The following is a 12,274-nucleotide window of genomic DNA, read 5'->3' on the forward strand; positions in this document are numbered from 1 at the left end:
GAATAATAAGCAATCTAAAAGGAAACGGACGGAGTGGACAGAGAATTAATAGCAGCAGAAACGCATGAAACACTCATATCCCCCCTCCCCAAGCACTGCCCCCGGCTCTTACTGAGTAGCACAGAGGGCAATGAGGTGAGTCAACCATATAGCCAAGTTTAAAAACACACATCCAGTACACACACACCATCACTTGCTATACTGTGTCCATCGTCAAGCCGTCACTTAAAACTGTCAGAGTAAGTCTATGACTTTTGGGGTTGTGGTGAAAAATGCTCAGATGCGTTTGTTTTACATGCCTATTTACAACCCTGTTATTTTGCCTCAGAATAAAACACGCACATTTTTCGTTTACTGTGGACCGATATCCTTACCGGATAGTGCTGCTGTCCTCTCTTTGTGTTCCCTCAGCGCGATGTGCTGTTAGCAAGCTGAAGAGAATGTAGGCGGGTTAGCTTTTAGCCTTGCCCCCACTCACTTCCTTGGGATTGGCCTACGTAATTGGGTTCCACTCCAGTTTTGGTTCATCTGAGGAAGTCCGGTTTGTTTTGAAGGGAGTGGACGATGGAGAGAAGAGATGGTAAAAGGCTAGCATTAGCTTTTAGCCTAGCGCATATCCCCAGTTACCTTAACGATGTTGGCCTTGCCCTGGCTCCCCTTTCTGTGGACACTGGCACAGGAAAAGCCACGGTCATGAGGCCTGGTTAGCTTAGTAACCTGTATTCACATTACTAGCAGAGTTTGGAGGTGATGAGCTGCTCTCTAGTATCGTGTTTTACCATTTCACCAGCTTTGACTAGATCTTTCGCTAGTGGGCTGGTTTTGTGTAAATTTGGGGGTGTATAAAAAATTCCACTTCACTAAGCTAATCCCTGGCTTGCTAATTACTAGTCCCAAGTTTACTTATTCTGATCTAGACAAAAATGGATGTACTAAGCACTTCTGTAGTTCCAGCCTTAAGCGTTCTGGACCTGCATGCTTAAACGAGTTGGCACCGAGTTTTTCTTGAGCAAGAAAGCGTGATGCGAACCACCTTGAGGAAGCAGATAAAAGGCTAGAAAAACACTTGATTTCCATTCTCATGCAAATGCCTATGCGAAACCTAAAGCCGCACTTCTACTGCTCTGCTGATATAATGCAGATTTGATGCAGTACTGTAAGTCTCAGTTTATAGAGCACAGCTTTAGCTGGGCTCAGATTTATGAGCAGATTAAACCCTGCCTCAAGTAAGCGTCAGATCCCAGATATTGCATAATAATTAATGACATAAATGCACTTGTATCTCTGACCTGCTGGGATGTATAATCATACTAATTCAGATCATTGAAGATGAAAAAGCATTTCTCCTTTGTTGTGCTTTGTTCTTTTATCCGAGGGCGGTTCAGAACGAAGCACAGAGCCAAGTGAACAAATGAGGCATGACTCTAAAAGCAACGCGCCCGGTCTCAAAGGGGGAAACCCGAGAGGCAGGCGGCCGAGCATCTCTCCATCCATTTCTGATATGCTTACATTGCATTCACATCCGCAAAAACACCATTATCACCAGACGAGCTCCTTTCAAAATCCCATTGACAGCGAGTGAGGAGATAAGTGGTCATAATGTGTGTGCAAACTGGACGGATATCAATTACATAGAGACAGAAGAGAGGAGTAGATTGACTCTTCTGCCTCTAAATATACTGGGAAATATGCACAGGCACTTACTTGGACTGACTGGAAATGCCATGGAAGGGACAAGTGTTTTAATTAAGACACGGAAATATTCAAGTAAAGAAAGATGATGCTCAAGGCATACTTCGAGATGTGTCAGAGAAAGCAACGGAGGGAGAAGTAAGGGATGGGGGTGGGTCTAATGAGATATCTCATTTCACCAGCTCATTTTCTTCCAATAGCTTCCCTTTCTGTTTTTTTCAGCTTGCTTTTAGTCCCTTAATTTATATTGAAAATAGAGACAAATAGAGCTGTTTGTCAAATGCTGAAGAATCTACTAATCAAAGCCGTCTCATGGGTCAGGAAAACGGTCCGATTGCCTTTTTTAGAACTTTCGTAGATGATGGCAAAACCAGTGTTATCATTAAATGTGAGTAAGTGGTTCATTTCCTACAGTCAGAGTAACACAACTGATCCTCACAAATGAATACTTCCTTCTTTCTCGTTTCTAGACCCTGACTGTAATGGTAAAAATGGGCCTTTTTTAAAGTATAAGAGAATGAGTGAAACATCACTGAGGATTCCTCACTTTCCCCGCAGGGGAAACACGAAGCAGTGAAGCGAAGGGTGTAAAACAATATGGAAGTACAATTCTCAGTTGCTGCTTCTTCGACTCTTGTCCTAAGCGTGGCGAGGCCTGAGCCGGTCACGGCATGACCCATTTAATGTGTTTTCTGTGTTCACTCTCTTTTCATGAAGAAAAGGTCACGGTCAAAGGGCCTTAAGTGAACCCAAAGACACCCAAACACACCCGAGACAATCAAAATGACCCCTATTGGAGTTGTATGCTGGCTCATGCTTCATTAGAAAAGGCCTGTCATCTTCCTATATCCACCCTTTACCTTAGACCCCTTTCAACACTGTAACAAAAACAATGTGATTATTCCTAAGTGTTACTGGATAGTCTTGCTGTCCTCTCTTTACGTTCTGTGGCGTCCGCTTGATGTTAGAAAGCTGTAGAGATTGCAGCTGGGTTAGCTTTTAGCATTGCCCCCACTTGCTTCCCTTGGTTTGGCCTTCCAGAGTCTTAAAAGCAAAAAATAATAAGCTGGTGCTTTCCCGTTAAGCTCCAGTTTGGTCCAGCTGAGGTAAAAGTTTGTTTTTGAGGGAACGGATGATGGAGAGAAGAGATGGTAAAGGCTAGCTTTAGCTAGCGGTAGCTTTTAGACTAGCGTGGCTCCCTGTTTGCTTCCCCTGGCTTTTTGCTTCGTCACATGCTGAGTATCAGCTCCCCTTCTGTGGACACTGGCCCAGGAAAAACTCTGGCCACAGGGCCTGGTTTACACAGCAACCCGTATTCCCAAAATTAGCAGTCTGGAGGTGATGAGCTGCTCTCTAGTATCAACAACACCAGATTCTCCTGAGGTCGCAGTCACATTTTAACGTTTTGCCAGCTTTGACTAGGGATGGGCTGGGTGTATGTCAAATTTTGGGAGTGTAAATATAACAAGTCAAGACAAGCTCTGATTGGTCCTGATGGATTTTCTTTTGCATGACGAACAAAAGTGGTAGAGGTTTGCGATTTGTCCATTCCATGTATTGAACTCTCATGCTAAGGATTTTGCTGAAACAGAACTTCTATCATGATAAACTAAGTCATTAAGAACAGTTCTGTTGTTTTACAGTTAGAGGCCTCTTCGTATCCTAATAGTGGGCATTTAAGGTGGACAGGTATACATTAAAACATGAAGAATGAAGTCGTATTGATTGTACATTACAAAAATCAAAATATATTAATTACAAAAGTGGATAAAACCCTCAAGGAAATCTTCCCACTCCTCATTACGTCCTCTGTCCTGTAAAGTATTGATTATCTGTTACACTCAGCTATCCTGGCCCCAGAGAACAGCTGACCGTGCATTTTAGTAGTATGTGTAATATGTCCATTATGGACAGATGATTTCTGGCTGTGTAAATGCAGTGCACTTAAGAGAGACCAGTATAGGCGCAAAGACGCCATGTCGGTACTGGTCCATTACCAGGTCAATAGCCGCTCTTCCTCTGCTCTACTTAACACCGCCTTCAGCAGCTGACCGAAAGTCAACTGGCCAGCACACACCCAGAATCACTTTCATTGATCTCAGTCTTTCCTGGTCTCGAGTTCCCTCACTCGGTCCATTCATTATTCAAAAAAAAAAAAAGAAGAAGAAGAGAGAAGCGAGAGATAAAAAGAGGGAAAAAAGAGGATTTAACCATGAATCCCCTTTACTTTTCCAGGCCAATGTCATATCAGAGCAGAATACCAGCACTTCATCAACTCTGAATGACACCCACTGCGCAAAGTCATCCGGACTCAGCATTGACAAGGCGGTGAATGTTTTATGAGAAGGTGCTTCAAGATCAGTAAAGCACAAAAGAAGCAAAAAAGTTTTCTCCTAATCTTGCAAGTTTCACACCTTAGCCAAAGTACAGGTAGGTCCATCCTGCCAGGCATCATAAAAGAGCTACAGAGTGGAGAAGGACAAGGGGAAAAGGTGAAACGGGGTCTCCGTGTGAGGCACGGCTGACGAAGGAGTAGCCAATATGAGTGATTCAAAACACGTCTCAAATCTCTCTCAAAGCAGACGTTGTCAGCTCTGGGCAATTTACAACCGCGGAAGTTAAACAAGGGCTATAAATGCCTTGAAGTTTTCTGGTGCTCGGGTCAAAAGTATAAAATTAAGAAAGTTATTCCCTGCTCACAGACTTTAACTTCGGAGAGTCAAGGTTTTCTGAGGACAGCAAAGCGTCTCGGCTGCCTGGGAAAAGCACCAAGCCTCTGTTGGTTGAAGTGACGTGCTGAATATTTAGCGAGGATCCACTTTCAAGTTTTTGTCGCAGACAGACAGACAGTAAGACTGGAAATAACTATGGGACTTAGAGCAGAGCCCCCATCTGTCTGCGATTCTGCTGAAACAAGTGCATGACTGACACTGTTCTCCCCAAAGCAGGTCTTGACCCCAAAATCATATGACCCTCTTGAAACAGGCAAATCCTCCGACGTGCGGGCTGACATTTGCAGCCTGGGCCCCAGCTGTGTCTGTCAGCATTGCTGAGGCTCAGCGGATTTCATCGAAACTCACTTCGGGAGGGTGAGCCGAGTATGAAACGCTCTGTGATTGAATTCCTCCCTCCATTAGCATGTCTAACGCCTTGGTTTATAATTAGTGAGCTGGCGCTGATTGAAGGCCAGCGTGAAGGCCTGCAGGCCCTGCGCAGGTATAGGCTTGCCCTCGGCCTTAATGAGCTGTTTTTCCTCTCTGTCTTTTTTCCCATAGTTGCGAAAAAATCAATTTCTGTGTGAAGGCGCTTAACTTTTTTTTATTATTATTGAAGCACAGTCCAAAAACGCCTTAGGTAGCGAAAAGTTTCTGGATTTCTGCACTCAGAGAAAACTGTGTGCTGTGACGGAAGGGATGAATAAGCATGTAATCTAAGTGCGTTTCTATTTGTGACGGCAACATGAGAGGAGAGGAAGTGATATTCAATACAAAGAATGAAGTACAGTGATATCTATATGGTATAGATCATAGATAAAGGTCCATGACCTTTCAAATTGTGCAAGAACACAGATTAGCCATAACATTAAAACCACCACCCTGATATTGTATAGGTCCAGCTTGTGCCACCAAAACAGCTTTAACCCCTCAAGGCATGGAAATAACAGAAAGTTCGGGAGGAGTAAATGGCCTGAAACCCATATCTCCCAATATAGTATCCTATAAATACCATCTCTACTCCATTCATGTGTCATTGACAAGCCATCACAACTCTATACCACCCTGCCCCCCCCCCCTTTTTTTACTCTGTTATCTGTTATTTCTGCCTCGCCTTACTGTATAGGGGGGAATGACTTCCTACCACAAGCAGAAAGCGCCTGAACTCCAGCCCAGAGTTCTCAGAGTTCTCTCCCCTCTCTTTAGTCTCCTCCCAAATCATCATAAGCTGGTGGCATTGTCCGAGCTAGTAAGTTGTGATGTGGCGTCTCCATTGATCTCATCAATGAGCCTTGGGTGCCCATGACCCTGACGCTGGTTTACCGGTTATCCCTCCTTGTACCACTTTTGCAGTACTGACCACTGCATACCAGGAACACGCCACAAGACCTGCCTGATGTTTTGGAGATACTCTGACCCAGTTGTCTAGTCATCACAATTAACCAACATATCAACTCCAAGAACTGACCGTGCACTTACTGCCTAATATGTAGATCCCACCAGGTCTATGTAGCATATGTAGTTCCTAAATCAGTCCTCTGTAAAACTCAGACTCTCCATATTTTGCTCTATCCCTGCAATTGGTGAGTTGGGTTAAAGAATCTGGACCATCTAGGAGTTCCTGAGGACCAGTATAGATGGTATAGGTAAATTGCATCCCATACATTCTTCACTGCTGTCCACACACCTACAGTAGCTGGATTTATCTTCTACATACATCTCTTCTCTATTTCCCAGCAGAATCCCAAAATCTCAATCTGGCGATTCTTCGGGCCACCTGAACTTTCTCACTCCTCACCTCGCTCCATCACTTGATAATCAGTGTGGCATCTTGTATTGTCTTGAGTGCATTGTGTAAACCTCAGCAATTCTGCTTGGATGTCAGCATGGTGCACATCTAGTATAGTTGATGCCGTGAGCATGCATAAAAACAAAGCTATAAATCTGTAATGTCCGCCACAGAGTTGGACACTCATGGTCACCTTCAGCAGTGTCGAGGGAAAAGGGTGGGGGGCTGGGCTCACACTATGCTCCATAATAGCTTTGGCCTTGGTTAATTAGTCAATGTGGGGTTACTGTCTGGTGGACGTTCTTCCATCTCTCCCAGGGAAAGTTAGTGGAGTTGGCTGTGGGGTGGAATGCAGTGCCCTTCACGCACCCCCTGGCCTCAGGAGAGTGAGAGGTATGTCCCCCACCGAAAGGGACTGACTCTGGGGAAGGACGTAGGAACAATGAACAGCAAGGGCGCGCAGCTGGAGGTGAAAGAACGCTGGTGAAAGGAGAAATTGGCTTGAAAGAGAAGGGAAGTGAGGAATAATAATGCTGGGATTGACTCAGGAGTGTCAGTTTTAGGAAAGATACAGTAAAGCAGGAAAGGATAAAAGATAATGCTTTCCTTCATCATGAGATAATGGCATTTTCAAAGTCATGTGTGAATACTGTTAAGGTGGTGTTTCATGTAGGGAAATGCAAAAGTTGCAAGGACACAGACACTGCATCATGCATACATGCAAGTATATGGTAACTTATGTGAAAGCTACAAATTACACTATATGGACAAAAGTTTTGGGACACCTGCTTCTTCATTGTTTCATCTGTCTCTACTGTCCAGAGAAGGCTTTCTACTAGATGTTGGGCCACTGATGCACTTAGCAACTAAGGTGTTAGTGAGGACTCTACAACTCTTTCCAAAGGTATTGGATGGAGCACCAACCATCAATTCAGAGAACACGGTTCCACTGCTCCACAGCTCAATGCTGGGGGGCTTTATATCTCTCTAGCCTCCTAGCGTTAGGCATGGTGTTAATGGGTCCATGCTTGTTTCTACTCCAGAGAGTCCTATTCTATTGGCAATACTTCTCTACAGGACCTAGTATGACTGCAACTGAATGCATTTATTAGAACGGGTGTCCACAAACATTTGGATTTTCAGTGTATGTATAGCAGTGCCCAGTACTGTAATGCAGTAATTGCTTAGAATTTAATAGGTTACATAGTACTTGTAGTGTACTAGTGGTTACATAGTACTAGTACTAGGTGAGTAATACTAGGTGAGTACTTGGTATGTTAAATTTGTAAATACATTGTGAGTATTGTGGGAAATTCCTGCAATACCAAATACCTATTGTTCTGCCCAGGATGTATTTTCTGCCTTGCACACTGTGTTTCAGGGTTGGCTCTGGACTCATCACAGCCCTGACCAAGACAAGCAGGTAAGAAGATTAATTTATGCACCAAATACTGCCTTAGATACATGGAAGTTCTGACACAGCAGGTATGCCCTTTAAAGGTCACAGAATGCATTTGTACTGTGACCTGGTTTGGGTAAAAAAATGCTTAGATGCAGTTTTACAAGTCTATTTACAACCCTGTTATTTTGCCTCAGAATGAAACATTTAGATTTTTCTTTTATGGTTGGCTTGTAAGAAAAAAAAGATTACCTGGTTTACATCACTGCTAGGGCCCTCAGGAGCATAGCTTAGCCTAACCCAGATAAGCCCAGCCTAGCCTACCTTATACACTGTAATTCTTTTTATTGTGTTGCTGTCCTTTCAGTGTCCTCCTGGTAAGGTGTTCAGTTCGCATGCTGAGGAGTATGTTGCCGGTTGGCTATTTTAGCTTTTAGCCTAGCACCTGCTTGTTTCCCCAGGCTTCTCAGGTAAGCCCTTCTGCCTTCTTTGTTGGCCTAGCATTAGCTTTTATTATTTTAAGCCACAGCAATGTGACAAGACATGGACTCCCCCCAGTTTTCATAGAAGGGAAAACAGGACGGTGACAGTCAGGAGGAAGCGTCGCTGCAGGTATCCACTCGCAGAGGGTGGAAGGTTTGGGGGCTTTATTCTGTAGGTCGGTTATGCAAATTAGGGGGGCAAAAATAGAGAGTCAAGACTGTCATGTAACAGGTTGTGGGATTTAGAAACTAAAAACTACTATTATGAGTAGATCAGAGCTCAGCTATCTGGAATATGAATCCAGAAAGCCGATGTGATGAAACCGATGTGATAGAGCCAATGGGATAGAGGCAGTGTTATAGAGCCGATGTGATAGAGCCAATGTAATAGAGCTAGTGTTATAGAGCCAATGTGATACAGCTAGTATTATAGAGCCGATGTGATAGAGCCAGTGTTATAGAGCCGATGTGATAGAGCCAGTGTTATAGAGCCGATGTGATAGATCCGATGTGATAGAGCCAATGTAATTGAACCAGTGTTATAGAGCCAATGTGATAGAGCTGATGTGATAGAACCAGTTTTAGAGAGCCAATGTGATACAGCCAGTATTATAGAGCCGATGTGATAGAGCCAGTGTTATAGAGCAGATGTAATAGATCCGATGTGATAGAGCCAATGTGATAGAGCCAGTGTTTTAAAGCCAATGTGATAGAGCTGATGTGATAGAGCCAATGTGATAGAGCCAGTGTTTTAAAGCCAATGTGATAGAGCCGATGTGATAGAGCCAATGTGATAGAGCCAGTGTTATAGAGCAGATGTGATAGAGCCAATGTGATAGAGCCAGTGTTATAGAGCAGATGTGATAGAGCCAATGTGATAGAGCCAATGTGATAGAGCCAGTGTTTTAATGCCAATGTGATAGAGCCGATGTGATAGAGCTGATGTGATAGAGCCAATGTGATAGAGCCGATGTGATAGAGCCAATGTGATAGAGCCAGTGTTATAGAGCTGATGTGATAGAGCCAATGTGATAGAGCCAGTGTAAAACAGCCAGTGTTATAGAGCCAATGTGATAGAGACGATGTGATAGAGCCGATGTGATAGAGCCAGTGTTATAGAGCAGATGTGACAGAGCCAATGTGATAGAGCCAGTGTTATAGAGCAGATGTGACAGAGCCAATGTGATAGAGCCAGTGTTATAGAGCAGATGTGATAGAGCCAATGTGATAGAGCCAGTGTTATAGAGCAGATGTGATAGAGCCGATGTGATAGAGCCGATGTGATAGAGCCAATGTGATAGAGCCAGTGTTATAGAGTCGATGTGATAGAGCCAATGTGATAGAGCCAATGTAAAACAGCCAGTGTTATAGAACCAATGTGATAGAGACGATGTGATAGAGCCGATGTGATAGATCTGATGTGATAGAGCCGAACCATCTATTGTTCCACTGCTTTGTAAAACCACCATTCCTCTAAACTGTTTCTAGCCTCCCTGAGTAGAACAGTTTTGATGAGAAACCATTGTTTACAGGAAGTAAAACGGATCTTATGTACAAGCTTGTGTTTTTACGCAGGAAAATAAAATTGGATCTCATCTAATTACACCTGGGATGCATTTTAACGACAAGTGTCAACAGAATCCAGTCAATGTATATCCAGAGACCATCCTGATAATAAACACATGTTAATGCCAGGTGTTAACAGGCCCATCTTAACAGATCAGGGTGGCTTTTAACAAACTGAGGAGTATAATATAAAGTATATGATAATAAGAGTATGAGTACTCATAGTTTAAATAAGTGAACTAAACAAAAGCACAGTACGGTTCTAAGTGAACATTTACGTCAAATTAAGCACAGCTGACTTTTTTTTCACAAAAGCAATACCATTAGACCAATTTTCCATGGCAGCTGCTCTTGCTTGATGTAATTTGGCAGTGGGCCTTTCCAAAGTAGGGACATCCACAACATTACAACATTTTTAAAAAGATTGGGCCAGTCTGACAGTGGCATCCTTTCTGAAGCCTTGCAAACAGTCTTAATAATGAGCCTGGGGAGACTCACAGTATGTCCTCGGGGCCCTTAAGGCCTACCGCACTTCTGCGAGTGAAGAGAGGAGGCTGTAGCACCGTGGCAAGACATTCACACATTTGTGCTAGCTCATATTAGATGGGGCTGGGTGAACAGGTGCATGTAGTAAGTCCCACAGGAAAGGGCTTGGCAGGGAAAAACAGAACACTCAGTGCCTGTATATCTCCCAGCCACTTCAGAGCATTCTTCAGGATAGCCCAGGCCTTCGGGGTGAGGAGCAGAATCAACATACAGAAAGCACACTCGATCTGTGCCATAACGCGAGGAGAAAGAAAGAGATGGAAAACAACACGCCGAGAAACACAAGTCCCCTCTCATAGGTCCACAGATGTGCCGGAACTGCGGTTCCGCCCCATTGCTGGTGCATTCCCATGGCTCGCTGCAATCTCCCGACCTGCTCTTCTGGTTTTCCTGGCCTGTGGCATGCATGACAGGACAATGGCAGTTATGACCCATATCAGTCAGAGAGATATACGCCTCATCATCACGCTCGCTCGAAAACCCAAATTGCTGCTTTGCATTAAGGGGATGGAGAAACGTGGGCAGGAGGGGAGGCGTTGTCGTAAAACTTGCAGCTCGCCTCGCAATGTGGCCCGTAATTACCTCCGAGCTGGAAGTGGCCGCACCGTTAGATTAATAGGCTGCGCCACAACACAAAGTCCTGTCATTATGTGTAACTGCCAGATTAGTGACAGATTCATTTGAATCGCAAGGCACAAGAAATTGTTGCAAAAAATCAGACCTGATTAAAACTGGGGCTCAGAAAGAAGCGGGCGCAGCAGTTCCGCGGTGAATGACCTCACACGGATTGGGGGCTAATTGCTTGGGGGATGGAATCACGCGGCGCCTCAGAGGAAGTGCTGAGCAAGACGCAGAGACAGGACGTCCCAGAGGCTGGGTTTTTTAATAAACATGTTGGGCAGCAGATGGAGAAGCACAGTGGATATAAACAGATGGTTTTTGCACTACAATACCATGCATTTTCCATGTGAACTGAAATTTGTGAGAGTTGGCCAGGCTAAAGTACAGTCTCCAGATGATGGGGTTAGATGCAAACAGGGGGATTCTCAATAAGAAGTACACCAAGGTCAGACTGGGGCACTTGGTAGTACTGACTTGGCAAGTTCGACTCGTGAGCACAAACTCCAGCCGTGGTGTGCGTAATGCCAAGTCCCCACAAGTCACGTCCTGATGCATGACTGTACTGGGCTAGATGGGAACTCCTAAATGGAGCAGTATTTGGGCTGCAACTGTTTCATCAAGAACCACAGGAACTCAAGCACAGACAAGAACGGAACGCAGGTTGAGAATCGGCCACTGTGTACCCCACCCCCTGCTGGTCCAGGAAATTGGGTACTGGATTTTAACCAAGTCACACTTATATTTACATTTGCTGCATTTAGCTGACGCTTATCCAGAGCGACTTACAAGGTGACTTGTATTACACAGGTGGGCCAATGTTAGGAGTCTTGCCCAGGGACTCTTATTGGTGTAGCACAGCATACAGTCACCCAGACTGGGAATCGAACCCTGGTCTCCCACATGGTGTAATAGCTCACTAGCAGCTTGTGGTTTTATCTCTTGCGCCACACCAACCATGTGTCTGCAGCTTTGTTTAGGAGCTGTGGCTCTGATTGTGAGATTTGTTTTTATACATTTAGCCATCCAAACAGCTGCTGAGTGCTGGTCTCATTAATATACATGAGGTCAATAACATGTCGATTTTGATTGGTTGTAAACAGAGATTGTAAAAAATACTGTCGCTGAAAACAGAGGACAGCACCTTGAGATTCACCGCCTCATAAGAATTCTTGATGATGAATACGGACCAATGCCTTGTAATCTGCTTTTGTACAAAAATGAATATTAATATACATATTATGACATTCCTACTGAACAGGCCTCTGGAGCTGTGGTATGTTCTCAGCTGACGTGTAAACTCAGTGTGACCTTACATGCCAAGCAAAGCATCAGAAAAGAACGAGGGAAGCAAAACTAATAATGTAGGACTGGCATGGACTCCCCTTCCCCTTCACACCAGCACATGAAGGTGTGAGGTTATTAAGAACAAGCTTCTCCCCAATATTGGAGTGTGCAGAGTGTGCAG

The sequence above is a fragment of the Salminus brasiliensis genome, chromosome 13 (assembly GCF_030463535.1).
Source record: "Salminus brasiliensis chromosome 13, fSalBra1.hap2, whole genome shotgun sequence".
Taxonomy (NCBI): Eukaryota; Metazoa; Chordata; class Actinopteri; order Characiformes; family Bryconidae; genus Salminus; species Salminus brasiliensis.